Source organism: Megascapheus bottae, chromosome 1, assembly GCF_031878675.1.
Source record: "Megascapheus bottae isolate mThoBot1 chromosome 1, mThoBot2.hap1, whole genome shotgun sequence".
Lineage (NCBI taxonomy): Eukaryota > Metazoa > Chordata > Mammalia > Rodentia > Geomyidae > Megascapheus > Megascapheus bottae.
Window position 1 is genome coordinate 11,493,580 of NC_143509.1, and position 27,937 is coordinate 11,521,516.

Below are 27,937 nucleotides of genomic sequence, written 5' to 3' on the forward strand. Positions count from 1 at the left end.
GTTAGGGTTAGGGTTAGAGTGAGAGTGAGGGTTAGGTTGGTGGTTAGGTTTAGGGTTGAGGTAAGGGTTAGGGTTAGGGTTAGGCTTAGGGTTAGTGTGAGGGTTAGGTTTAGGGTGAGGGTTAGGTTTAGGGTTAGGGTTAGGGTAAGGGTTAGGTTTAGGGTTAGAGTTAGGGTTAGAGTGAGGGTGAGGGTTAGGGTGGTGGTTAGGTTTAGCGTTGAGGTTAGGGTTAGGGTTAGAGTTAGGGTTAGGGTGAGGGTCAGGTTTAGGTTTAGGGTTAGGGATAGAGTGAGAGTGAGGGTTAGGCTGGGGGTTAGGGTTAGTGTTGGCATTAGGGTTATGGTTATGGTGAGGTTTAGGTTTAGGGTTAGGTTTAGGGTGAGTGTGAGGGTTAGGGTTATGTTTAGGGTTAGGGTTAGGGTTTGGGATAGGGTTAGGTACAGTGTTAGTATTAGGGTGAGGGAGAGAGTGAGGGTTAGGGTTAGCATGAGGGTAATGGGGAGGGATAGGGTTAGGGTTAGGGTTAGGTTGAGTGTTAGGATTAGGGTTAGGGTTATGGTTAGGGTTTGGGTTAGGGGTAGGTTTAGGATTTGTGTCAGGGTGAGATTGAGGGTTAGGTGAGAATGAGGTTGAGGGTAAGGTTGAGGGTTTGGGTGATGGTGAGGTTTAGGGTGAAGGTTAGGTTTAGGGTTAGGGTTATGTATACATTTAGCTCTAAGGCTAGATTTAGGGTTAGGGTTAGGGTTAGGGTTTGGGCTAGGGTTAGGTTTAGAGTTTTTTTTAGGTAAGAGTTAGGGTTAGGGTTCCGGTAGGGTTAGCATGAGGGTGAGGGTTAAAGTTAAGGTTATGGTTAGGGTAATGGTGAGGGTTAGGGTTAGGGTTAGGGTGAGGTTAGGTTTACGGTTAGGGTTCGGTTAGGATTAGAGTTAGAGTGAGTGTTAGGATTCGTTTTAGGGTTAGGATTAGGGTTAGGGTGAGGATGAGGTTTAGCGTTAGGGTTAGATTTAGGGTTAGGGTTAGCCTAAGGATGAGGCTGTGGTTAAGGGTGAGGGTTATGGTTAGGGTTAGGGTTAGGTTGGGGTTGGGTTTTAGTTAGGGTTAGGGCTAGGACTAGGGTTATGTTTAGGGTTAGGATTAGGGTTAGGGTTTGGGACCCTTAGGGTTAGGGTTAGGGTTAGGAGTTAGGGGTTAATTTTAGGGTGAGGGTTAGGGTTAGGTTAAGGTTAGGATTATGTATAGGTTTAGGGCTAGAGCTAGAATTAGGGTTGGGATTAGGTTTAGGGTGAGGGTTAGGGTGAGGGTTAGGGTTAGCGTTGGGGATAGGGTTAGGGTTATGGTGAGGGATAACGTTAGGGTGAGTGTGAGGGCTAGGGTGAGGCTTAGGGTTAGTGTTAGGGTTTTGGATAGGGTTAGGTTTACTGTTAGGGTTAGGGTGAGGGTGAGGGTTAGGGTTAGGGTGAGTGTGCTCGTGGGCGTTATATTTTGGGTTAGGATTAGTTTGAGGGTTAGAGTTAGGGTTAGGGTTATTGTTAGGGTTTGGTTTAAGGTTAGGGTTAGGTTTAGGTCAGGGTGAGGGTGAGGATTACGGTGAGAATCAGGTTGAAGGTGAGGGTGAGGTTTAGCGTGAGTGTTAGGGTGAAGATTAGGTTTATGTTTAGGGTTAGCGTTTTGGTTAGGGACCCTTAGGGTTAGGGTTAGGTTTAGGGTTAGGTTTGGGGTTATTTTTAGGTTTAGGGCTAGGGCTAGATTAGTGTTAGCGTTAGAGTTAGTGTTAGGGTTAGGGTTTGGTTTAGGGTTAGGGTTAGGGTTTGTTTTGGGTTTAGGTTTAGGGTTAGGGTTAGGGTTTGGGTTAGGATTCGAATTAGGGTGAGTGTGCGGGTTAAATTTAGGGTTAGGGTTAGGGTTAGGGTGAGTGTTAGGGTTAGGGTTAGAGTTAGGGTTAGGATTAGGGTGAGGGTGAGGGTTAGGGTTAGGGTTAGGGTGAGGGTGAGGGTTTGGGTTATGTTTAAGATAGGGTTAGAATTAAGGTTAGGGTGAGTTTTAGTTTTAGGTTTAGGGTTAGGGTTAGAGTTAGGTTGAGGCTGAGGTTCAGTGTTAGGGTGAGGGTTAGAGTTAGGGTTCATGTGAGGGTGAGGGTGAGGGCTAATGTGAGAGTTAGGGTTACGGTTAGTGTTAGGTTAGGGTTAGGTTTATGGTTAGGGTTAGGGCTAGGACTAGGACTAGGGTTAGGTTTAGGGTTAGGGTGAGGGTGAGAGTAAGGGTTAGGGTGAGGTTGAGGGTTAAGGTTATGGTTAGGTATAGGGTTAAGGTTTGGGTTAGTGTTACTGTTAGCGTTAGCGTTAGGGTGAGTTTGAGGGTCAGGTTTAGTGGGAGTGTGAGGGTGAGGGTTAGGTTTAAAATTAGGTTTAGGGTTACTGTTTTGGTTAGAGGAAAGTTTAGGTTTATGGTTAGGGTGAGGGTTTGGATTAGGATTAGGTTTAGGGTGAGTGTTAGGGTTAGGGTTAGTGATAGGGTTATGTTTAGGGTAAGGATGATGATTAGGATGAAGGTTAGGTTTAGGGTTAGGGTGAGGGATGGGTGAGGGTTAGGGTTAGGATTAGTGTTAGGGTTAGAGTTAGGTTGAGGGTGAGGGTTAGGGTTAGGGTTACGGTGAGAGTGAGGGTTATGGTGAGGGTTAGGTTTAAGGTTAGTGTGAGGGTGAGGGTTATGGTTAGGGTTAGGGTTAGGGACACTTACGGTTAGATTAGGGTTAGGGTTAAAGTTAGGGTTAGCATTAGTGTTAGGTTAGGGTTAGTTTTTTGGAAAGGGTTAGGGCTAGGACTCTGGTTAGGTTTAGGATTAAGATTAGGGTTATGGGTAGGGGCCCTTAATGTCAGGGTAGAGTTAGGAGTTAGGGGTTATTTTTAAGGTTAGGGTTAAGGTTAGGGTGAGGGTTATGTTTAGGAAGTGTTTAGGGTTAGGGTTAGTTTTTGGGTTAGGGTTAGGGTTAAGGTTAGGGGTAGGGTGAGCATCAGTATTAGGGTGAGTGTTAGGGTTAGGGTTAGGGTTAGGTTTAGGGTTAGTGTTAGGGTGAGGGTGAGGTTTAGGGTTAGGGGTAGAGTGAGGGTTAGGGATAGGGAGTGGGATAGGGTGATGGTTAGGGTTAGGGTTAGTGTTAGGTTTAGGGTTCGTTGAGTGTGAGGGTTAATGTTAGGTTTAGGGTGAGGGTGAGGGTGAGGGTGAGCGTTAGGGTTATGTTTGGGGTGAGGATTAGGCTTATTATGAGGGTTAGGGTAAGGTTTCCGGATAGGGTTAGGTTTATGGTTAGGGTTAGGATGAGCGATAGGTTTAGGGTTAAGGTTAGGGTGAGGGTTTGTGTTACGGTTAGGGTGAGTGTGAGAGCGAGGGTAAGGGTGAGGGTGAGGCCGAGGGTTATGGTGAATGTTAGGGTGAGGGTGAGGGTTAGGCTGAGGGTTAGGGTTAGGGTTAGGTTGAAGGTGAGAGTGATGGTTAGGGTGAGGGTGAATGTTATGTTTAGGTTGATGGTTAGGGTGGGGGTGAGAGTTAGAGTGAGAGTCAGTGTTAGGGTGAGGTTTAGGGTGAGGGTTAGGATGAGGGTGAGGGTTAGGGTAAAGGTAAGGTTTAAGATTAGGGTGAGAGTGAGGGTTAGTGTGAGGGTGAGGGTTAGGGTTAGGTTAGGGTTAGGTTTAGGTTTAGGGTGAAGGTGAGGGTTAGGATGATGGTTAGGGTGGGGATTTGGGTTAGGTTTAGGGTGAGGGTTAAGGTTAGGGTTAATGTTAGGATTAGGTGAGCGTGAGGTGAGGGATTGGGTTAGTGTGAGGGTGAGAGTGAGTGTTAGGTTGATGATGAGGGTGAGTGTTAGTGTGAGGGTTAGAGTGAGGGTGAGGGTTAGTCTGAGGTTTAGGTGTAGGTTTAGGGTTACAGCTAGAGTTAGGGTTAGGGTTAGGGTTAGGGTTAGGGTTAGATTTAGACTGAGGGTTAGGATGAGGGTTAGAGTTAGAGTTAGGGTTAGGGTTATGTTTTGGGTAGGGTTATGCTGAGGGTTAGGGTGAGGGTTATAGTTAGGGTTAGGGATAGGGTTAGGGTTAGATTGAGGGTTAGTCTGAGGGTTAGGGTTAGGGTTAGGGTTAGGGTGAGGGATAGGGTGAGGGTTAGGGTTAGGATTAGGTTTAGGGTTAGAGTTACTTTGAGGGTGAGTGTTATGGTTAGGTTTATGGTGAGGGTGAGGATTAGGGTAAGGGTTAGGGTGAGGGTGAGGGTGAGAATGAGTATTAGGGTTAGGGTGAGGGTGAGGATTAGGTTAGGGTTATGGTGAGGGTGAGTGGGAGTTTTAGGGTGAGGTGAGTTTTAAGGTTAGGGTTAGGGTTACTGTTAGGGTGAGGGTGAGATTTAGGGTTAAGTATAGTGTTAGTGTAATGGTTTGGGTGAGGGTTAGGGTTAGGGTGAGGTTTATGTTTAGGGTGAGGTTTAGGTTTAGTGTTAGCGTTAGGATTGGGTTTAGGTTTGGGTTTGGGATAGAGTTAGGTTAGTGTTAGGGTTAGGGTGAGGGTGAGGAATAGGGTTAGGGTGAGGGTGCAAGTGAGGTTTAGGGTTTGGGTTAGTATTATTGTGAGGGTTAGGGTGAGGGATAGGGTGAGGGTGAGGATTAGGGTTAGGGTTAGGTTTAGGTCAGGGTGAGGATGAGGGTTATGGTGAGAATGAGGTTGAGGGTGAGGGTAAGTGTTAGGGTTATGGTTAGTGTGAGGGTTACGGTTAGGGTTAGGGTGAGGGTGAGAGGGAGAGTTAGGGTGAGGGTGAGTTTGAGTGTTAGGCTTAGGGTTAAGGTAAGGGTAAGAGTTAGTTTTAGTGTTTGGTTTGGGTAAGGGTATGGGTGAAGTTTAGTTAGGGTGAGGTTAGTGTGAGGGTGAGGGTTATGGTTAAGATTAGGGTTAGGGACACTTAGGGTTAGATTAGGGTTAGGGTTAAGGTTAGGTTTAGCGTTAGTGTTAGGTTATGGTTAGGTTTTTGGTAAGGGTTAGGGCACCCTCTCCCTAACCCTAACCCTCACCCTCACCCTAAAACTAACCCTAAAGCTAACCCTATCCCAAATCATTACCCTAAACCTAACTCTCACCCTAACCCTCACCCATAACCTAACCCTAATGCTCACCCTCACCCTCACCCTCACCCTATACCTAACATTAACCCTCACACTCAAAGAACCCTAAACCTAACACTAACCCTAACCCTAACCATCACCATATCCCACTCCCTAACCCTAACCCTCACTCTAACCCTAGCCCTAAACCTCACCCTCACCCTAAAACTAACCCTAAACCTAAACCTAACCCTAACCCTAACACTCACCCTAACACTCATGCTCACCCTACCCCTAACCCAAACCCTCACCCTAACACAAAGCTAACCCTAACCCTAAACCCAACCCTAACCCTAACCCAGCCCTAACCCTAATACTAACACTAAGACTAACCCTAACCCTCACCTTAAACCTAACCCCCACCCTCACCCTAACCCTAACACTAACACTAACCAAAAACCTAACCCTAACCCTAACCCTAACCCTCAGCCTCACCTTCACCCTAACCCTAACCCAAACACTAACCCTCATCCTAAACCTAACCGTTACCATAACCTTAACCCTAAGCCTAACCATAAAAATAACCCCTAACTCCTAACCCTAAACCTAACCGTAGGGTGAGGATAAGTGTGAGGGTTAGGGTTAGGGTTAGGTTTAGGGTTAGTATTAGATTGAGGGTGAGGTTGAGTGTTTGGGTGAGGGTTAGGGTTAGGGTTAGGGTGAGGGTTAGGGTGAGGGTTAGTGGTAGGGTGAGGTTGTGGTTAGGTTTAGATTTAGGGAAACTTAGGGTTAGATTAGGGTTAGGGTTAATGTTAGGGTTAGTGTTATGTTTAGGTTAGGGTTAGGTTTTTGGTAAGGTTTAGGGCTAGGACTACGGTTAGGTTTAGTGTTAGGATTAGGGTTATGGTTAGGGACCCTTAGGGTTATGGTTAGGGTAATGTGTTAGGGGTTATTTTTAGGGTTAGGATTAGGATTATGGTTAAGGTTAGGGTAAGGGTTATGTTTAGAGTGAGGGTTGGTGTTTGGGGTAGGGTTAGGCTGAGGGTGATGGTGAGGGTGAGGGTTAGTGTTATGGTTATGGTTAGGGTTAGGGTTTGGGTTAGTGTTAGTGTTAGGGCAGGGTCATGGTTAGGGTGAGGTTGGGGTTAGGTTTAGGGTGAGAGTGAGGGTTAGGGTTAGGGTTAGGGTTAGTGCTGGATTAGGTTTAGGGTTGGGTTTAGGGTTAGGGTGAGTGTTTGGGTTAGGGTTACAGTGAGGGTTAGGGTTAGGGGTAGGGGTAGAGTGAGGATGAGGGTTAGGGTGAGTGTTACTATTAGGGTTAGGGTTAGGTTTAGGGTTAGTGTTAGGGTGAGGGTTAGGTTTAGGATTAGGGTGAGGATTAGGGTTAGGGAGTGGGATAGGGTGAGGTTTAGGTTTTGGGTTAGGGTTAGGTTTAGGGTTAGGGTGAGGGTGAGGGTTAAGTTTACAGTTAGGGTGAGGGTGAGGGTGAAGGTTAAGGTTAGGGTTAGGTTTATGGTGAGGCTTAGGCTTAGGTTGAGGGTTTGGGTAAGGGTTAGGGTTAGGCTCAGGTTTATAGTCACGGTTAGGATGAGCATTAGGGTTAAGTTTAGGGTTAGGGTGAGTGTTAGGGTGAGGGTGAGGGTTAGGGTGAGGGTTAGGGTTAGGGTTAGGTTTGGGTGAGAGTGAGGGTTAGGGTGAGGGTTAGTTTTAGGGTGAGGGTTAGGGTGAGGGTTAGGGTGAGTGTTAGGGTGAGTGTGAGAGTTGGAGTGAGAGTTAGGGTTTGGGTGAGAGTTAGGGTGATGGTTAGGATGAGGGTGAGTGTTAGGGTGAGTATAAGTTTTCAGGTTATTGTGAGGATGAGAGTGAGGGTTAGTTTGAGGGTGAGGGTTAGGGTTAGGATTAGGGTGAGGGTGTGAGTTAGGGTTAGAGTTAGGGTTAGGGTTATTGTGAGGGTTAGGGTTAGGATGACGGTGGGTTTAGGTTTAGGGTTTGGATTAGTGTAAGTGTTAGGGTGAGGGTTAGGGTAAGTGTTAGAGTTTGGGTTTGGGTTAGGGTAAGGGTTAAGTTTTGGGTTAGGATGAGGGTTTGGGTTAGAGTAGGGTGAGTGTTAGTGTTAGGGTTAAGGTTAGGGTTAGGGTGAGGATGATGGCTAGAGTGGGGGTTAGGTTTCGGTTAGGTTTAGGGTTAGGGTTAGGGTGAGAATGAGGGTTAGGGTTAGATTTAGGATGAGGGTGAGAGTAAGGTTTAGGGTGAGTGTGAGGGTGAGGTGTCGGGTTAGGATTAGGGTGAGGGTGATAGTGAGGGTTAGGTTGACACTGAGTGTGAGGTTTAGGCTGAGGGTTAGGGTTAGGGTTAGGTTTAGGGTTATGGTGAGGTTTAGGGTTAGTGTTAAGGTGAGGGTGAGGGTTATGGTGAGGGTTAGGTTTAGCGTTGGGACTAGAGTTCGTGGATGGTGAGAGTTAGGGTTAGGGTTACCATTAGGGTGAGTATGAAGTTTAGGGTTAGAATGATGTTGAGGGTGAGAGTGAGGGTTAGGGTGAGGGAGAGGTTTAGGGTGAGGGTTACTATGAAGGTTAGGTTTCGGGTTAGGTTTAGGGTTAGGGTTAGGGTTAGGGACCCTTAGGTTTAGGGTTAGGTTTAGTGTTAAGCTTAGGGTTAGGGTTAGGTTTAGGGTTAGAGTTAGGATTTTGTATAGGTTTATGGCTAAGTGTAGGTTTAGGATTAGGGTTAGGGTTAGGGTTTATATTAGGGTAAGGGTTAGGGGTAGGTTTTGGTTTAGTGTTAGGGTTAGTGTTAGGGTTAGGGTTAGGTTTAGGTTAGGTTTTGGTTTAGGTTTAGGGTTATGGTTAGGGTTCCGGTTAGGGTTAGGGTGATAGTGAGGGTGAGGGTTAAATTTAGGGTGACGGTTTGGGTTAGTTTAGTGTTGTGACATTGTATGATGACTGCATTAGTTATGGAAAAATTAGCAAATACAAGTTTCAAATATAGGTTTCTTCATGATCTCCCTGCAGTAAATACGCCCATGGGAGCCACCCAATCAGGGCTCCCAAGTCTCATCAATTCCTAATAATTTGTATATTTATGCTATTGAGATAAAAGATTGCTTTTTTCTAGAAACAGTGGTTTTCCTTTAACAACCTTTTTTGGAAAAGATGCGCAGGTTTAAAGCAAAGACCTCCGGAGGTAAGTAAAAGTCGGCCGACCACCCTGTATGTCTGTCTAAATAAGTTGTTTAGTGAGAGCATTCATCTGAGTTCGTGTTGTTGTATTAAATGTAAGTCAGTGTCTGGTTCTGTTATAATGCCCAGAAACTTGAAGCCCCCTGGAAGGATCACCAGAGACCGAAGATCAATTCATATTGCAATGAGTCGTTTATTGAAGAGCTCGAGCACGGGTTTCTGCGCACTGATAGTCGAGTGCAGACCAGAGGCCACGTGCACAAAATTACAGCACCTTTAATACATTCTTTGGTAGGGGGAAGGTCCCAGTAATCATTCCATTAAATGATTGGTGCAATACAAAATGGGAGGAAGGTTGTGACTAGTCATTAGTCGGTTTTGTGAGCTGTTGCACTTTGAACTGATTGGCTAATGGGTGAAGGGACAGACCCACTATGTGATCAGTGGAGAAAAACCGACAAGGGGCCTCACTAACAGGTGAAGGGACAGACCCAATATGTGGAGAAAACCTGCGGACAGGCTAACAGGCTTATGCCTAGTTCGCTGGCCCTCGCAAGTCTGACCTTGTACAAATGAATGCAAGTATAAAAATACAAATGGCTAATCATAGGTTTATAGAAAATATGTAGATATTTTCTATGCTCCTCATTGTTTGAGGATAGGTTAGGATGGCCTCTCCCAGACAGCTACCAAGGAATGAAAAATTCCGTAGGGGAGGCGCCCCCTGAATTCCCAATTCCAGGGCCCCAAGGTCTTTCTGTCACTCTGGTAGTTTAAGGCCAGGCATGTCATCAGAAGTTTAGGAGTTTCTTAAAGTCTCTGCTTCTCTGTCTTTATTTCTGGAAAACAAAAGTTTCGTCCCCACCTGGGGTAGGTATAGGGCCTGGTATGGCCCCTCCCACTCGGCAGGCTTAGTAGTGACAGTCTAGAGACAGTGGGTGGCAGAATGCAGACCTCAGTCTTAGTTCTCCTAGGTTTAAGACTCCCATCCAACTTTCATCTGCAAAAAGTAGTATGGTAAAATTGATAACCATCCTCCTAAATATGGATCATTGTGGTTTGTGTGAGTGTGTGTATGCGAATCCTTTTAAAATGAATGGCTAATATTAATTTTGCACGCTTTAAGATCTTTATGATTGTGTGAATGGGTGTGAGTAAACATGTTCAAGGTTACATTGTCAGCATGGAAAACAATGGATAAATTCATAATAAAAACACAAGAGGAGTTTTCTAAAAATTCTAAAATCTGCATTTAAAAAGAAAATCTGGTAAAGTGGGTGATATGATTAGTATTTCTTAAACTTGTCCCCTAATGATTTAAGTCAGATCCCTGCCACATGAACTGACTCACTTAAATCAGAGAGGGATGCATCAGAGATTCCCCTTAGTCCCTATAAAGGACTTAAAGATCATGAGGACATGTAAATCGTGTAAGCCATTTTTACAAGTCCCACCTCTACAATCCCCTGTGGTCAATCCCTGGGGCCTTAAACCTAATGTTATTTGCCAGACTGATGTAACCCACTAAGCACCCTTTGGAAAATTATGTCTATAGATACTCATTCATATGCTTGTTGGGCTACTGCGCATTCTGGCGAAAGAGCCTGACATGCTGAAAGCCTTTCTTTACAATGTTTTGTTATCTTGAGTTTACCCCTACAGGTTAAAATGGAAAACGGGCCTTGTTTTAATAAAAACAAAAGGGGAGAGGCAATACCCATGACCAATTGAGGACAGCTATACTTACATTATTTTAAATTTTTCCAACGATCAGCCTCTGACTGCCTTTCAGAGACATTGGTCTAATCAGATGTCTTATTTAAAGGTTGAAGTCCATTGAAGAGATCCTCTTACTGGAGAGGCCCTGATCCCCTCATTAATGTGGGGAGAGGATTTGGATGTGTCTTCCCAGTGGGAGAACCAAACCCAATTTGGGTACCGGCTAGAGATTTGAAATACTGTGAGCAAACAAAAAATTAATTACCCAAGAGCACCCCCTCTTGAGGTATGCTTTCTCCCTCTCGTTCACAGGAATAAGGAAACCATAGCAGACGCCCTGCTTAGCTGTGGTTGGAATCCTCAGTCACCTTCCTTCTCCTCATCCTGAGCATTATTATCCACGCCGCCCACAAAGAGGCTACCTACAATATCAACTTGATTTCCGGACTTCAGGAGTCCTCCAAATAGTCGAGGCCTTGATCTGCTTAAAAAGGCTACAGGAGGTTCCCAAATGCCTCAAAAATGAACTCAATGCAAACTATCTATGGACTTGACTATGGTTGGCTCCCTTATTTTCTCCCCTTTGTGGGCGGGCCCCTTGGTTACAGTGGGTTTTGTATTCACATTCTGATCTTGTGTAATCAATAAGCTCCTTCAGTGTCTTGGAAAGCAGGATCAGGGGAAGCTGTTCAGCTAATGGTGGTCTGGAGACAATATGCTGTGCTATGAAATGGCGGCCTGGGAACTCTGTGAGGTTGACCCCGGCCCTTAGCAGGATGTGCAGGTGTACAGAAGTGTTTCCTTTGATGACGTTGGCCATCCCCCTTATTTCAAACTTCCATTTGGGTCTGCCAACCATAAAGGTAAATTGCCTGAAAATATAGAGTGTTAGTCAATGACGGGTAAGATCTCCAGAGGGGGACAACCTAAGACAGGCACACTTCTCGAGTAAGGCAAATACCTGCTTAATAAAACAAAAGGGAGGAGATGTGGGGCACGTGACATCAAGGGTAAAAGGCCTACCTCGTGGCCCAGTGCTCACTTCCTGGTTTTGGAGATCCAACCTGCCTGTCTCCTGGTTGGGAGGTTTGGCTATGTTTTGTGATGTAAAATAAGGCTACCTCGAACCCATGGATTGGCCCTGCTGCCCTCTCTGACCTCACCTACGTCCCCCTGTCCTGCCTACTTTTATGTTAATAGATTCCTACTTCCTATTTAGCCCCTGGTATCTTCCCATTAATCGAGTCTGCTGTGACATTCTCCCAGGCACGTCTGTGTCTTCCCTCTGGAGATGGGAGGGCTGGGTGAAGGCGGTCAGCCGGCCCTATCCTTTCTCGGTCTCATCTTAGTCAGAGCGTGTTCCCTTTGCCATTCCTGCTGGTCAGGAGGCAAAGAGTGCTAAAAACACCGACAGGACTAGGGTTAGGATTAGGGTTAGGATTACGGTTAGGATTATGGTTAGGGTTAGGGACCCTTAGGGTTAGGGTTAGAGTTAGGACTTAGGGCTTATTTTTAGGCTTAAGGTTAGGGTTAGGTTTGGATGAGGGTGAGGGTTAGGTTTAGGGTGAGGTTGAGGTTTACCGTTATCATTAGGGATAGGATTATGGTTTGGGTTGGTGTTAGTGTTAGGGTTAGGGTTATGGTGGGGTGAGGGTTAGGGTTAGGTTTAGTGTGAGGGTGAGGGTTAGGTTTAGGGTTAGGGTGTGGGTTTGGGTTAGGGTTAGGGTTAAGGTGAATGTTAGGGTTTGGGTTAGGGTTAGGGTTAGGGTTATGGTGAGGATGATGGTTAGGGTGAGGGTTAAGGGTAGGGTGAGGGTGAGGGTTAGGGTTAAGGTGAGGTTGAGGGCTAGGGTTACGGTTAGGGTGAGGGATAGGTTGAGGGATAGGGTTAGGGTTAGGTTTAGGTTTTGGGTTAGTGTGAGGGTGAGGGTTACGGTTAGAGTTAGGTTTAGGGTTAGTGTGAGGGATAGGGTTAGGGTGAGGGTTAGGGTAAGGGTTAGGGTTAGGGTGAGTCTTAGGGTAAGGGGTAGGGTTAGGTTAAGGGTTAGGGTTAGAGTTAGGTTTAGGGTTAGGGTTAGGATGAGGGTTAGGGTTAAGGTTAGGGTTAGGGTGAGTGTTAGGGTTAGGTTGAGGGTGAGAGTGAGGGTAATGGTGAGGGTAAAGGTGGGGGTTAGGGTGAGGGTTAGGGTTAGGGTGAGGGTGAGGGTTATGGTGAGTGTTAGGGTTAGGGTGAGTTTTAGGTTGAGGGTTAGGTTGAGGGTGAGCTTTAGGGTTAGGGTTAGGGTGAGGGTGAGAGGAAGGTTTATGGTGAGGGTGAGGTTGAGGGTTAGGGTGAGGGTGAGAGTTAGGGTTACGTTTAGGGTTAGGACAAGTGTTTTGGTGAGGTTTAGGGTTAGGGTTAGGTTTATGGTAAGGCTTTGGGTGAGAGTTAGGTTTATGTTAGGGTTAGAGTTAGGGTTAGGGTTAGGGTGAGGGTGAGAGTGAAGGGTAGGTTTAGGGTTAGGGTTAGGGTGAGGATGAGAGTGAGGGGTAGGGTTAGGGTTTGGTTTAGGATTAGGGTTAGGATGAGGATGAGTGTGAGGGTTCGGGTGAGTGTTAGGTTTATGGTTAGGGTAAGGGTTAGGGTGAGGGTTATGGTGAGGGTGAGCGTGAGGTTAAGGGTTACGGTTAGATTTAGGGTTAGGGACACTTAGGGTTAGGGTTAGGGTTAGGGTAAAGGTTAGGGTTAGTGTTAGGTTTAGGTTCGCGTTAGGTTTTTTGTTAGGGTTAGGGCTAGGACTAGGGTTAGGTTTAGGGTTAGGATTAGGGTTAGGGTTGGGGACCCTTATGGTTATGGTTATGGTTTGGAGTTAGGGGTTATTTTTAGGGTTAGGGTTATAGTTAGGGTTAGGGTTATGGTGAGGGTCAAGGTAATAGTGAGGGTTAGTGTTAGAGTTAGGGTTAGGATGAGGGTGAGGATTAGGGTTAGGTTGAGGGTGAGGATTGGGTTACACTTAGGGTTGGGGTTAGGATTTGAGTTAGTGTTAGGGTTAGAGTTAGGGTTAGGGTCCTGGTGAGTGTTAGGTTGAGGGTGAGGGTGAAGGTTAGGGTTAGGGTTAGGGTTAGGATTTTGGTTAGGGTTAGGGTTAGGTTTAGGGTTAGGGTGAGGGTTTGGGTTAGGGTTAGGGTGAGGCTGAGGGTGAGAGGGACAGTTACGGTAAGGGTGAGGTTGAGAGTTAGGGTTAGGGTGAGGGTTAGAGTTAGGGTTTGGTTTAGGGTTAGGGTAAGGGTTTGGGTGAGGCTTAAAGTGAGGGTTATGTATAGGGTGAGAGGGAGGGTTAGGTTGAGGGTTAGGATAAGGGTTTGTGTGAAGGTTATGGTTATTGTTAGGGTTAAGGTGAAGTTGAGGGTGAGGGTTAGGGTGAGGGTGAGGGATAGGTTTAAGGTTAGGGTTAGGGTTTGGGTTAGGGTAATGGTTAGGTTAAGGGTTAGGGTGAGGGTTTGGTTTAGGAGGAGGGTTAGGATGAGTGTTATGGTTAGCGTTAGGGTTAGGGTTAGGTTAAGGGTGAGGATGATGGTTAGGGTGAGGGTTAGGGTTAGTTAGGGTTAGGGTGAGGGATAGCGTGAGGTTTAGGGTTAGGGTTATGGTTAGGTTTAGAGTTAGGGTGAGGGTGAGGGTTAGGTTTAGGGTGTGGGTTAGTTTTAGGTTTAGGGTTAGGGTTAGTATGAGGGTGAGGGTGAGGGTGAGAGTTAGGGTGAGTATTAGGGTGAGGGTTATGTTTAGGGTTAGGGTTGGACTGAGGGCTAGGGTCAGGATTAGCGTTAGATTTGTGGTTAGGGTTAGGCTTTGGTGAGGGTTAGGATGAGGGTTAAGGTAGGATAAGGGTTAGGGTTAGGGTAAGGGTTAGGGTTAGGGTAAGGGTTAGGGTTAGGGTTAGGTTTAGGGTTAGGGTTAGGATGATGGTCAGAGTTAAGGTTAGGTTTAGGGTGAGGGTTAGGGTTAGGGTTAGAGTGAGGTGAGAGCTAGGGTAATGGTGAGGGTGAGCGTGATTGTTAGGGTGAGGATTAGGGTGTTGGTGTGGGTTAGGGTGAGGGTTAATTTAGGTTAGGATGAGGGTAAGATTGAGGGTTAGAGTTAGGGTGAGGGTTAGGGTGAAAGTTAGGGTGAGGGTGAGGGTTAGGGTGAGGGTTAGGGTGACGGTGAGGGTTATGGTGAAGGTGAGGGTGAGGGTGAGGGTTAGAATTAGGGTTAGGGTGCGGGTGAGAGGGAGGATAAGGGTGAGGGGGTGGTTGAGGTTTAGAGATAGTGTTAGGTCGAGAGTGAGAGTTAGGTTTAGGGTTAGGTTTAGGTTTTGGGTCAGGGTAAGGGTTCAGGTGAGAGTTAGGGTTAGGGTTAGGGTTAGGGTTAGTGTTAGAGTGAGGGTGAGAGTCAGGTTTAGGGTTAGTGTTAGGTTTAGCGTTAGGGTGAGGGTGAGGGTGAGTGTTCGGGTGAGGGTTAGATTTATGGTTAGGGTTAGGGTAAGGGTGAGGGTTAGGGTTAGGGTTAGGGTGAGGGTTAGGTTGAGGGTTTGTGTGAGGTTGAGGTTTATGTTTAGGGTGAGGCTTAGGGACACTTAGGGTTATGGTTAAGGTTAGGGTTAAGGTTAGGTTTAGCGTTAGGTTTAGGTTAGGGTTAGGTTTTTAGTTAGGGTTAGGGCTAGAACTAGGATTAGGTTTAGGGTTAGGATTAGGGTTAGGGTTAGGGACCCTTATGCTTATGGTTAGATTAGGAGATAGGGGCTATTTTTAGGGTTAGTGTTAGGGTTAGGGTTAGGTTTAGGGTTAGGGTTAGGGTGAGGGTTAGTGTTAGGGTTAGGGTTGGGGTGAGGGTGAGGGTTAAGGTTAGGGTGAGGGTGAGGGTTAGGGTTAGGGTGAGGGTGATTGTTAGGGTAAGGCTGAGAGTGAGGGTTAGGTTGAGGGTGAGGGTTAGGGTTAGGGTGAGGGATAGGGTGAGGGTTATGGTGAGGTTTAGAGTTAGGTTGAGGGTTAGGGTGAGTGTTAGGGTGAAGATGAGGTTTAGGGTGAGGGTTAGGTTTGGGGTAGGGTGAGGGTTAGGGTTGGGGTGTGAATGATGGATAGTGTGAGGGTGAGGGTGAGGGTTAGGTTTGGGTTAGGCTGAGGTTGAGAAGGAGCTTTAGGGTGAGGGTGAGGTTGAGGGTTAGGGTTAGGGTTAGGGTTAAGGAAGGTTTTGGGTGAGGTTAGGGTTAGGATTAGGGTTGGGGTTAGGGTTAGGTTGAGGGTGAGGGTGACGGTTAGGTTAGGGTTAGGGTTAGGGTTTGGGTCAGAGGTAAGGTTAGGGTGAGGGTGAGGTTGAGGTTTAGGGTTAGGGTGAGGGTGATTTTTAGGTTTTGGGGTTGGGTTTGGTTTAGAGTAAGGGTTTGGGTGAGGGTTCAGGTTACGCTTCGGGTTAGTGATAGAGTTAGGGTTAGGATGAGGGTGAGAGTGAGGGTTAAGTTTAGGGTTAAATTTAGGGTTAGGGTTAGGGTGAGGGTGAGGGTTAGGTTTATGGTTAGGTATTCGGTGAGGGTTAGGGTTAGGGTTAAGTTGAGGGTTAGAGTGAGGATTTTCGGGAGGGTGATGGTTTCAGTTACAGTTGGGGTTAGGGACAGTTAGGGTTAGGGATAGGGTTAGGGTTAAGGTTAGGGTTAGCGTTAGGGTTAGATTAGGGTTAGGGTGTGGGTGAGGGTTCAGGTTCGTGTTCAGGTGAGGGTTAGATTTATGGTTAGGTTTAGGGTTAGGGTGAGTGTTTATGTGAGGGTTAGGGTTAGGGTGAGGGTGAGGGTTAGGTTGAGGGTTTGCGAGAGGTTGAGGGTTACGTTTAGGGTGAGGCTTAGGGACACTTAGGGTTATGGTTATGGTTAGGGTTAGGGTCAGGTTTAGGGTTAGATTTTTGGTTAGGGTTAGGGCTAGGTCTAGGGTTAGGTTTAGGGTTAGGATTAGGGTTAGGGTTGGGAACCCTTATGGTTAGGGTTAGGGTTTGGAATTAGGGGTTATTTTTAGGGTTAGGGTTATAGTTAGCGTTAGGGTTAGGGTGAGGGTGAGTGTGAGGATTAGGGTTAGGTTGAGTTTGAGGTTGAGGGTTAGGTTACAGTTAGGGTTGGGTTTAGGATTTGAGTTTGTGTTAGTGTTAGGGTTAGAGTTATGGTTAGGTCATGGTGAGTGTTAGGTTTAGGTTGAGGGTGAGGGTGAGGGTTAGGGTTAGGGTTAGGATTTTGGTTAGGGTTATGGTTAGGTTTAGGGTTAGGGTGAGGGTTTGGGTTAGGGTTAGGGTGAGGGTGAGGGTGAGAGGGATGGTTAGAGTGAGGGTGAGGTTGAGGGTTAGAGTTATGGTGAGGGTGAGGGTAGAGTTAGTGTTTGGTTTAGGGTTAGCGTAAGGGTTTGGGTGAGGGTTAAGGTGAGGGTTAGGGATAAGGTGAGAGGGAGGGTTAGGATAAAGGTTTTGGTGAAAGATATGGTTATGGTTATGGATAGGGTTAGGGTTAGGATGAAGGTGAGGGTGAGGATTAGGGTTAGGGTTAGGGTTAGGGTGAGGGTTAGGTTTAGGGTAAGGGTTAGGGTTAGGGTTAGGGTTTGGGTTAGGGTAATGGTTAGGTTTAGGGTTAGGGTGAGTGTTTGTTTTAGGAGTAGAGTTAGGATGAGTATTACGGTTACCGTTAGGGTTAGGGTTAGTTAAGGGTGAGGATGATGGTTAGGGTGAGGGTTAGGGTTAGGTTTAGTGTTAGGGTTAGGGTGAGGGTGAGTGTTAGATTAGGGTTAGGGTCAGGGGTAGCGTGAGGTTTAGGGTTAGGGTTATGTTTAGGTTTAGGTTTAGGGTGAGGGTGAGGGTTAGGGTTAGGGTTAGGGTTAGGGTGAGGGTGAGGGTTAGAGTTAGTATGAGGGTTAGGGTGAGGGTGAGCGTTAGGGTGAGTGTTAGGGTGAGGGTTAGGGTTAGGGTTAGGGTTAGGGTGAGGGTGAGGGTTAGGATTAGGGTCAGGGTGAGGGTGAGAGGGAGGATAAGGGTAAGGGGGTTTTTGAGGTTTAGGGTTATTGTTATGGTGAGGGTTAGGTTAGGGTTAGGATGAGGGTAAGATTGAGGGTTACGGTGAGGGTGAGGATTAGAGTTAGGGTGAGGGTTAGGGTGAAAGTTAGGGTGAGGGTGAGGGTTAGGGTGAGGGTGAGGGTTAGGGTGAGGGTGAGGGTTAGGATTAGGGTTAGGGTGAGGGTGAGAGGGAGGATAAGGGTAAGGGTGTGGTTGAGGTTTAGGGTTATTGTTATGGTGAGGGTGAGGGTTAGGTTTAGGTTTAGGCTTAGGTTTTCCATCAGGGTGAGTGGTTAGGGTTGGAGTAAGGGTTAGTGTTAGGGTTATGGTTAGGTTTAGAGTTAGGGTTAGGATGAATGTCAGAGATAAGTTTAGGTTTAGGGTGAGGGTTAGGGTTAGGGTTAGAGTGAGGTGAGAGCAAGGGTAATGGTGAGGGTGAGGGTTAGAATTAGGGATAGGGTGAGGGTGAGAGGGAGGATAAGGGTGAGGGGGTGGTTGAGGTTTAGGGTTAGTGTTATGGTGAGGGTGAGAGTTAGGGTTAGGGTCAGGGTTAGGGTGAGGTTGAGAGTCAGGTTTAGGGGTAGTGTTTGGTTATTGTTAGGGTGAGGGTGAGGGTGAGTGTTCGGGTGAGGGTTAGATTTATTGTTAGGGTTAGGGTGAGGGTTAGCGTTAGGTTTAGGGTGGGGGTGAGGGTGAGGATTAGGGTTAGGTTTAGGGTTAGAGTTACGGTGAGGATTAGGATTATTGTTAGGGTTAGGGGTACAGTTAGTGTGAGGGTGATGGTGAGGGTGAGGGTGAGTGTTAATGTGAGGGTTAGGGTGTGGGTGAGGGTTAGGGTTAGAGTTAGGGTTAGGGTTAGGATGAGGGTAAGATTGAGGGTTACAGTGAGGGTGATGTTTAGAGTTAGGGTGAGGATTAGGGTGAAAGTTAAAGTGAGGGTGAGGGTTAGGGTGAGGGTTAGGGTTAGGTTTAGGGTTAGGGTGAGGGTGAGAGTCAGTTTTAGGGTTAGTGTTAGGTTTAGCGTTAGGATGAGGGTGAGGGTGAGTGTTCGGTTGAGAGTTAGATTTATGGTTAGGTTGAGGGTTAGGGTGAGAGTTAGGTTGAGGGTTTGGGTGAGGTTGAGGGTTACGTTTAGGGTGAGGCTTAGGGACACTTAGGGTTTTGGTTAGAGTTAGGGTTAAGGTTAGTGTTAGAGTTAGGTTTAGGTTAGGGTTAGGTTTTTAGTTAGGGTTAGGGCTAGGAGTAGGGTTAGGTTTAGGGTTAGGATTAGGGTTAGGGTTAGGGACCCTTATAGTTAAGGTTAGGTTAGGAGATAGGGGTTATTTTTAGGGTTAGTGTTATGGTTAGGATTAGGTTAAGCTTAGGGTTAGTGTGAGGGTGAGTGTTAGGGTGAGTGAAGGTTAGGGTTAGGGTGAGGTTGAGGGTTAGGGTTAGGGTGAGGGTGAATTTTAGGGTAAGGGTGAGAGTGAGGGTTAGTTTGAGCGTGAGAGTTAGGGTTATGGTGAGGGTTAGGGTGAGGTTTAGGGTTAGGGTTAGGTTGAGGGTGATTGTTAGGGTGAGGATTCGGGTTAGGGTGAGGGTTAGGTTTAAGTAGAGGGAGGGTTAGGTTTAGGGTGTGAATGATGGTTAGCGTGAGGATGAGGGTGAGGGTTAGGTTTGGGTTAGACAGGTTGAGAGGGAGTTTTAGGGTGAGGGTGAGGTTGAGGGTTAGGGTTAGAGCAAGGGTTTGGGTAAGGTTAGGGTTATGATTAGGGTTAGGGTGAGGGTGAGGGTGAGGGTTAGTGTTAGGGTTAGTGTTAGGGTGAGGTTGATTTTTAGGTTTAGGGTTTGGATTTGGGTTAGAGTAAGGTTTTGGGTGAGGGTTAGGGTTACGCTTCTGGTTACGGATAGAGTTAGGGTTAGGGTGAGGGTGAGAGTGAGGGTTAAGTTTAGGGTTAGGGTTAGGGGTAGGGTGAGGGTGAAAGTAGTGTGAGGGTTAGGTTTATGTTTAGGGTTGGAGTTAGGCTTTCGGTGAGGGTTAGGTTTAGGGTTAAGGTGAGGGTTAGAGTGAGGGTTATCGTGAGGGTGATGGTTTCGGTTAGGGTTAGGGACAGTTAGGGTTAGGGTTAGGGTTAGGATTAAGGTTAGGGTTAGCGTTAGGGTTTGATTAGGGTGACGGTTCGGGTTCAGGTGAGGGTTCGGGTTCAGGTGAGGGTTAGATTTATGGTTATATTTAGGGTTAGGGTGAGTGATTGTGTGAGGGTTACGATTAGGGTTAGTGTGAGGGTTAGTTTGAGGGTTTGCGTGAGGGTGAGGGTTACGTTTAGGTTTAGGCTTAGGGATAGTTAGAGTTATGGTTAGAGTTATTGTTAGAGTTAGGGTTAGGTTAGGGTTAGGTTTTTGGTTAGGGTTAGGGCTAGGACTAGGGTTAGGTTTAGGGTTACGATTAGAGTTAGTGTTAGGGTTAGGATTAGGGTGAGGGTGAAGGTTAGAGTTAGGGTGAGGGTGAGGGTTAGGTTAAGGGTGAGAGTGAGGGTTAGGGTTAAGGTGAGGGTTAGGGTTAGTGTGAGTGTTAGGGTGAGGCTTAGGGTGAGATTGAGAGTTGGGGTGAGGTTTAGGATGAGGGTGAGTGTTAGGGTGAGTTTTAGGGTGAGGGTGAGGGTTGGGTGAGGGCTAGGGTGAGGATGAGGGTTAGGGTGAGGGTTAGGTTTAGGGTAGGGTGAGGGTTAGGGTTAGGGTGTGAATGAGGGTTAGGGTGAGGGTGAGCACGAGGGTGAGGGTTAGTGTTATGATTAGGGTGAGGGTGAGATGTAGTTTTAGGGTGAGGGTGAGCTTGAGGGTTAGGGTTATGGTTAGGGTTAGGGCAAGGGTTTGGTTGAGTTTAGGGTGAGGGTGAGGATGAGGGTTAGGCTTAGGGTGAGGGTCAGAGGGAGGGTTAGGGTTAGGGTGAGGGTGAGGGTGAGGATTAGGGTTAGCGTCATGGTTTGGGTTAGGGATAGGGTTAGGTTTAGGGTTAGGGTTAGGGTTATTGTTTTGGGTACGGTTAAGGTTAGAGTTAGGTTTAGGGATTGGTCTAGGATTAGGATTAAGCTTAAGGTTAGGGTTAGGGTTAGGATGAGGGTGAGGGTTAGGTTTATGGTTAGATTTTGGGTTAGGGTTCAGATTAGTGTGAGGGTTATGGTGAGGGTTAGTTTGAGGGTTAGGGTTAGGGTTAGGTTTAGGGATAGTGTCAGGGTTTGGGTTAGTGCTTGTGTTAGGTTTAAGGTTAGCGTTGGGGTTATGTTTAGGGTGAGGGTTAGGGTTAGGGTGAGGGTGAGGGTGAGGTTTAGCGTTAGGGTTATAGTTAGGCTGAGGGTGAGTATTAGGGTGAGGGTTAGGGTTAGAGTCATGGTTAGGGTTAGGGGTAGGATTAGGGACCCTTAGGTTTAGGGTTAGGGTTTGGATTAAGGTAATGTTTGGCGTTAGGTTTAGGGTTAAGTTTAGATTTATGGTTAGGATTATGGCTAGGACTAGGATTAGGGTTAGGATTAGGGTTAGGGTTAAGGTTACATATAGGGTTAAGGCTAGTGGTAGGGCTAGTGGTTAGGGTTAGCGTTAGGGTTAGGGTTAGGGTGAGGGTGAAGGTTAGGGTTAGGTTTAGAGTTAGGATAAGGGTTGGGTTTAGGGTGAGGGTGAGGGTGTGGGTTAGGGTTAGTGTTAGAGTTAGGGTGAGGGTTACGGTGAGGGTTAGTGTTAGGGTTAGGGTTAGTAGTTAGGGGTCATGTTTAGGGTTAGGGTTAGGGTTTGCGTCAGGGTTAGGTTTGGGGTGAGTGTGATGGGTAAGGTTAGGGTTAGGGTGAGGGTGAGGCTTAGGTTTAGGGTTATGGTAAGGGTTAGGTTTAGGGTAAGGTTGAGGGGTGAGGGTGAGAATTAGGGTTAGGGTAAGGGTTAGGTGAGGGTTAGGGTTAGGGTAAGGTTTAGGGTTAGGGTGAGAGTCGGATTAGGTTTAGGGTTAGGTTAGGGTGAGGGTAAGGGTTAGGGTTAGAGTGAGGGTTACTGTGAAGTTTAGGGTTAGGTTTAGGGTGAGGGTTAGGATGAGGGTGGGGATGAATGTTAGGGTTAGAGTGAGTGTTAGGGTTAGGTTGAGGGATAGGGTGAGGTGTTATGGTTAGGGTTAGGTTTTGGGTTAATGTTCGTGTTAAGGTTAATGTTCGGTTTCGGGTGGTGGTGAGATTGAGGGTTTGGGTAGGGTTAGGGTTAGGCTGAGTGTTAAGGTGAGTGTTAGGGTTAGGGTCATGTTTAGGGTTAGGGTTAGGGTTAGGGTTAGGGTTAGGGTGAGGGTTAGGGTGAGGGTTAGGGTGAGGTTTGGGGTAGTGTTTGGGTTAGGGTTAGGATTAGCGTTAGGGTGAGGCTGAGTTTTAGGGTGAGGGTTATGGTTAGGATTATGGTTAGGGTTAGGTTAGGGTGAGGGTTAGGGATAGGTTAGGGTGAGAGTTAGGGTTAGGTTTAGGGATAGGGTGAGGGTTAGGATGACGGTGAGGGTTTAGGGTTAGAGTTAGGATTGGTATTAATGTTAGAGTTAGGGTTAGGGCTAGGGTGAGGTTGAGATTGAGGGTTAGTGTTAGGATCAGGTTTAGGGCTAGGCTGAGGGTGAGATTCAGGGTTAGTGTTAGGGTTAGGGTTATGGTGAGTGTTAGAATGAGGTTTAGTGTTAGGGTCATCGTTAGGGTTAGGTTAGGATTAAGGACACTTAGGGTTAGGGTTGGGGTTAGGGTTAAGGTTACGGTTAGGCTTAGGTTGAGGGTGAGGGTGCGGGTTAGGTTTAGAGTTAGGCTTAGGTTGAGGGTGAGGGTTAGGGTTAGGGTTAGGGTTAGGTTGAGGGTTAGGGTAAGGGTCGGGGTTAGGGTTAGGATTAGGGTGAGGGTTACGATGAGGTTTGGGGTTAGGGTTAGGGTTAGGGCTAGGCTTAGGTTTAGGGTTAGGGTGATGGTGAGGGTGAGGGTGAAGGTTCGTGTGAGGGTTAGGGTTAGGGTGAGGTTGAGGGTGAGAGTCAGGGTGAGGGTGAGGGTTAGGGTTAGGGTGAGTGATAGGGTGAGGTTTAGGGTTAGGGTGAGGTTTATCGTTAGGAAGAGGGTTAGGGTTAGGGTTAGGGTTAGGGTGAGGGTTAGTGTTAGGTTGAGGATTAGGGTTAATGTAAGGGTTAGGCTTTGTTAGGGTTAGTGTTAGCTTGAGGGTTAGGGTTTGGGTTAGGGTTTTAGTTAGTGTTAGTGTTCGGGATAGCGTTAGGGTAAGAGTGTGGGTGAGTGTTAGGGTTAGGGTTAAGTTGTGGGTCAGGGTTAGGGTTAGGTTTAGGGTTAGATTTAGTGTTTGGGTTAGGGTAAGGGTTAGGTTTAGGTTGAGGTTGAGGGTGAGGTTTATATTTAGGGTTAGGGTTAGGGTTAGTGTGAGGATAAGGGTGAGGGTGATGGTTAGGGTTAGGGTGAGGGTGAGGGTGAGGCTGAGGATTAGGGTTAGGGTTAGGGTGAGCTTTAGGATGAGGTTTAGGGTTAGGGTTAGTGTTAGGTTTAGGGTGAGGGTGAGGGTATGGGTGAGGGTTAGGGTTAGGGTTAGGTAAGGGTGAGGATGAGGGTTAGGGTTAGGGTGAGCGTTAGGGTTATGGTTAGGGGTAGGGTGATGGTTAGGGTTAGGGTTAGGTTTAGGGAGAGGGTTGGGTTAGGGTTAGGGTTAGGCTTAGGGCTGAGTTTAGGTTAGGGTTAAGATTAGGGCGAGGGTGAGGTGAGGGTTATGTTTAGAGTTAGGGTTAGGTTTAGGTTGAGAGTTAGGGTGAGGGTTGTGGTTAGGGTTAGGTTTAGGGTGAGGGTTATGGTGAGGGTTGGGGTTAGGGTTAGGGTTGGGGTAAGGGTGAGGGTTAGGGTGAGGTTTAGGGTTAGTGTTAGGGTGAGGGTGACGGTTAGGGTGAGGGTAAAGGATAGGTTGAGGTTTAGGGTTAGGGTGAATGTTAGGGTGATGTTTTGTGTTAGGGTGAGGGTTAGGGTGGGGGTTAGGGTTAGTGTTAGGGTTAGGGTGAGGGTTAGCGTTGGAGTTAGGGTGGGGTTGGGGCTGATAGGGTTAGGTTTAGGGTTAGGGTTAGAATTAGTTTTTGGGTTAGGGTTAGGTTTATGGATACGGTTTGGGTTTGTGTTATATTTAGGTTTAGGGTGAGGGTAAGTGTGAGGGTATCGATTAAGGTTAGGGTGAGGCTGAGAGTGATGCTGTGATTAGGGTTAGGTTTAGGGTGAGGTTTAGGGTGAGGGTTAGGGTTAGGGTTATGGATAGTGCTAGGGTTAGAGTGAGGTTTAGGTTTAGTGTGAGTGTTAGGGTTAGGGTTAGGGTGAGGGTGAAGATGAATGTTATGGTTATGGTGAGTGTTAGTGTTAGGTTGAGGGATAGGGTGAGGTTAAGGGTTAGGGTTAGGTTTATTGTTAGTGTGAGGGTGAGGGTCAGGGTTAGAGTTAGGGTTAAGATTAGGGTGAGGATTAGGGTTAGGGTGAGGGTTAGGGTAAGGTTTTGGATTAGGGTTAGGGTGAGGGTTAGGGGAAGGGTTTCCGTTAGGGTTATGATTAGAGTTAGGGTGAGGCTGAGGGTTAGGTTGAGAGTTAGGATTAGGATTAGGGTTTGGGTTAGGTTAGGATGAGGGTAAAGGTTAGGGTTAGAGTGAGGGTTAGGGTGAGGGTTAGGGTTAGAGAGGGTTAGGTTTATGTGAGGCTTAGTGTTAGGGTTAGGGTGAGAATAAGGGTGAGGGTGAGTGGTTAGGGTTAGAGTTATGTTTTGGGTTAGTGTTAGTGTTAAGGTTAAGGTTAGGTTTAGGGTGAGCGTGACATTGAGGGTTTGGGTTAGTGTTAGGTTTAGGGTGAGTGTTAGGGTGAGGGTTAGGGTTAGGGTCTGTGTTAGGGTTAGTACACTTAGGGTCAGGGTGAGTGTTAGAGTTAAGGTTAGAGATAGCGTTAGAGTTAGGGTTATCTTTAGGTTTATGGTTAGGTTTAGGTCTAGGACTCGGGTTAGGGTTCGGGTTAAGATTAGGGTTAGGATTAAGTTTATGTATAAGAATAGGGCTAGGGCTAGGTTTAGGATTTGGATTAGGTTTAGGGTTTGGATAAAGTTAGGGTTATGGTGAGGATTAGGTGAGGGTTAGGGTTAGGGTTAGTTTTAGGGGTAGGGTTAGGGTTAGGGTTAGGGTGAGGGTTATTGTTAGGGTGAGGTATAGGGTGCGGTTTAGGGTTAGGGTTAGGTTTATCATTAGGTTGAGGGTTAGGGTTAGGGTGAGGGTGATGCTTAGGGTTAGGGTTAGGGTTAGGGTTAGGGTTAGGGTTAGGTTGAGGGTGAGGGTGAGGTTTATATTTAGGGTTAGGGTTAGGGTTAGGGTTACGGTGAGGGTTACGGTGAGGTCGCGTTTAGGGTTAGGGTGAGGTGAGGGTTACGGTGAGGATTGGGTTTAGGGTCACGGTTAGGGTTAGTGTTAGAGTTAGGATTAGGGTGAGGGTTCGTGTAAGGGTTAGGGTTAGGGTGAGGTTTACTGTTAGGGTGAGGGTTAGGGTTAGGGTGAGGCATAGGATGAGGTTTAGGGTTAGGGTTAGGGTGAGGGTTAGTGTGAGGGTTAGGGTTAGTGCTAGGGTGAGGGTTAGTTTGAAGGTCAGTGTTAGGGTTAGGGTTATGGTGAGTGTTAGGGTGAGGGTTAGTATTAGGGTCATGGTTAGGGTTAGGTTTAGGGACACTTAGGGTTAGGGTTTGGGTTAGGGTTAAGGTTAGGGTGAGGCTTAGGTTGAGGGTGAGGGTTACCATTAGGGTTAGGATTAGGGTTAGGGTGAGGGTTAGTGTGAAGGTTGGGGTTAGGGTTAGGGTTAGGGTGAGGGTTAGTGTGAAGGTTGGGGTTAGGGTTAGGGTTAGGGATTTGGCTTAGGTTTAGGGTTAGGGTTAGGGTGAGAGGGAGGGTTCATGTGAGGGTTAGGCTTAGGGTTAGGGTAAGGTTGAGGGTGAGGGTGAGGGTGAGGTTTAGGGTTCGGGTGAGGGATAAGGTGAGGTTTAGGTTTAGGCTTAGGTTTTTCGTTAGGGTGAGGGTTAGGATTAGGGTGAGGGTTAGAGTTAGGTTTAGTGTGAGGGTTAGGGTAAGGTTTAGGATTATTAGGCTTTGGTTTAGGGTTAGGATTAGCACTAGGGTGAGCCTGAGTGTTAAGGTAAGGGTTGGGGTTAGAGTGAGGCTTAGGGTGAGGGTTAGGTGTAGAGTTAGGGTGAGGGATAGGGTTAGGGTGAGGGTTAGGGGTAGAGTTAGGGTGAGGGATAGGGTTAGGGTGAGGGTTAATGTTAGGTTTAGGGTTAGGGTGAGGGTACGGGTGATGGTGAGGGTTTAGGGTTAGGCTTATAGTTAGGTTTAGGGTTAGGGTTAATGTTAGGGTTATGGTTAGGGTTAGGGCTAGGGTGAGGCTGAGATTGAGGGTTAGGATTAGGGTTAGGGTTACGGTTATGTTTATGGTTAGGGCTAGGGCTAAGTTTAGGATTTGAATAGGGTTAGGGTTAGGGTTACAGTTTGCGTTAGGGTTAGAGTTAGGGTGAGGTTTAGGGTTAGGGTGAGGGTGAGAGTGAAGGTTAGGGTTAGGGTGAGGGTTAGGGTGAGGGTGAGGTTGAAGGCGAGGGTGAGGGTTAGGTTTAGGGTAAGCGTTTGTGTTTGGGTTAGGGTTAGTGTTAGGTTTAGTTTTAGGGTTAGGGTTTGGGTTAGGGTAAGTATTAGGGTTACGGTGAGGTTAAGAGTGAGGGTTAGAATGAGGGTGAGGTTGAGGGTTACGGTTAGGGTTAGTTTTAGGGTTTGGGTCTGTGTTGGGGTTAGGGTTAGGGTTAGGGTGAGTGTGAGCGAAGGGTGACGGTTAGTGTTAGGATGAGGGTGAGTGTGAGGGTTAAGGTTACGGTTAGTGTTAGGGCTAGGGTGTAGATTAGGGTGAGGGTTAGCATTAGGGTTAGGGTTAGGGTGAGGGTTACGCTTAGGGTTACCTTTAGGGTTAAGTTTAGGGTGAGATTTAGTGGAGGATTAGGGATAGGGTTAGATTTAGGGTTAGGGTTAGGGGTAAGGTGAAGGTTAGGGGTAGGTTTATGGTGAGGTTTAGAGATAGGGTTAGGGTTTGGGTTAGGGTGAGGTTTAGGATGAGACTTAGGGTTAGTGTTATGGTGAGGTTTAAGGTGAGGGTTAGGGATTGGGTTAGGGTTAGGTTTAGGGTTACGGTGAGGATGAGAATCAGGGTGAGGGGTAGGGTTAGTGTTAGGTTTACGGTTAGGTTGAGGGTTAGAGTTAGGTTTAGGGTTAGGTTTAGGGTTAGGGTGACGGTTACTGTGAGGGTTAGGTTTAGGTTTAGTGTTAGGGTCAGGGATAGAATTAGGTTTAGGTTGAGGGTGAGGGTTAGGGTGAGGATTAGTTTTACGGTTATGGTTAGGGTTAGGGTGAGGGTTAGGGTTAGGGTTAGGGTTAGGGTTAGAGTGAGGGTTAGGTTTAGGATTAGGGTTAGGGTTAGTGTTAGTTTCAGGGTGATATTAGGGTTATGTTTAGGGTTAGGGTTAGGCTTTGGGATAGGGTTAGGTTTAGGGTTCTGGTTAGGGTCATGGTGAGTGTTAGGTTTAGGGTGAGGGTGAGGGTGAGGATTAGGGTTAGGGTTAGGTTTAGAGAGAGGGTGAGGGTTAGGATTACAGTTAGGGTTACTGGTAGGGTTAGTGTGAGGGTGATAATGAGGGTGAGGGTGAGTTTTAGGGTTAGGTTTAGGATTATGTTTAGGGTTTGCATTATGGTTAAGGTTAGGGTTAGTGTCAGGGTGAGGGCGAGGGTTAGGGTAAGAATGAGGGTGACGGAGAGTGTGAAGGTTATGATGAGTGTGAGTTTTAGGGTGAGGGTTAGGTTTAGGGTTAGGGTTAGGGTTAGAGTTAAGGCGAGTGTTAGGATGAGGGTTAGTGTTAGGGTTAGGGTGAGGGTTAGGGTTGGGGTTTGGTTTAGGGTTTGGGTTAGGGTTAGGTTTAGGGTTTGGGTTAGTGTTAGGGTTAGAGTTAGGGTTATGGTTATGGTTAGGGTGAGGGTTAGGGTTAGGGTTAGGGTGACGGTTAGGTTTAGTGTTAGGGTTAGGTTTATAGCCAGGATTCTGGTGAGGGTTAGGGTTAGGGTTAAATATAGGGTTAGTGTGAGGTTTAGGGTTTGGGGTAGGGTTAGGGTTAGGGTTAGGGTGAGGGGGAGGTTAAGGTTAGGGTTAGGTTTAGGTTTAGGGTTGGGGTGAGGGTGAGGCTGAGGGTTAGGTTGAGGGTTAGGTTTAGTTTTAGGGTTAGGGTAGGGTGAGGGTTAGGTTGAGGGATAGGGTTAGGGTTAGGGTGAGGGTTAAGGTGAAGGTTAGGGTGAGGGTTAGGCTGAGGTTTACGATTTGGATAGGGTTAGGGACACTTAGGGTTAGGATTATGGTTAGGTTTGGCTTAAGGTTAGTGTTAGCGTTCGGTTTAGGGTTAGGTTTAGGTTTATGGTTATGGTTACGGCTAGGACTAGGATAGGGTTAGGGTTAGGATTAGGGATCGGATTAGGGTTAGGGTTAGGGACCCTTAGTTTTAGGTTTAAAGTTAGGGTTAGGAGTTAGGATTTTTTTTGAGTTAGGGTTCGGTTTAGGTTAGGGTTAGTGTTATGGTGAGGGTTAGGGTTAGTGTTAGGGTTAGGGTTAGATTTAGGGTGAGAATGAGGGTTAGGGTTAGGGTGACGGTTAGGTTTAGTGTTAGGGTTAGGTTTATAGTCAGGATTCGGGTGAGGGTTAGGGTTAGGGTTAAATATAGGGTTAGTGTGAGGTTTAGGGTTTGGGGTAGGGTTAGGGTTAGGGTTAGGGTTAGGGTGAGGGGGAGGTTAAGGTTAGGGTTAGGTTTAGGTTTAGGGTTGGGGTGAGGGTGAGGCTGAGGGTTAGGTTGAGGGTTAGGTTTAGTTTTAGG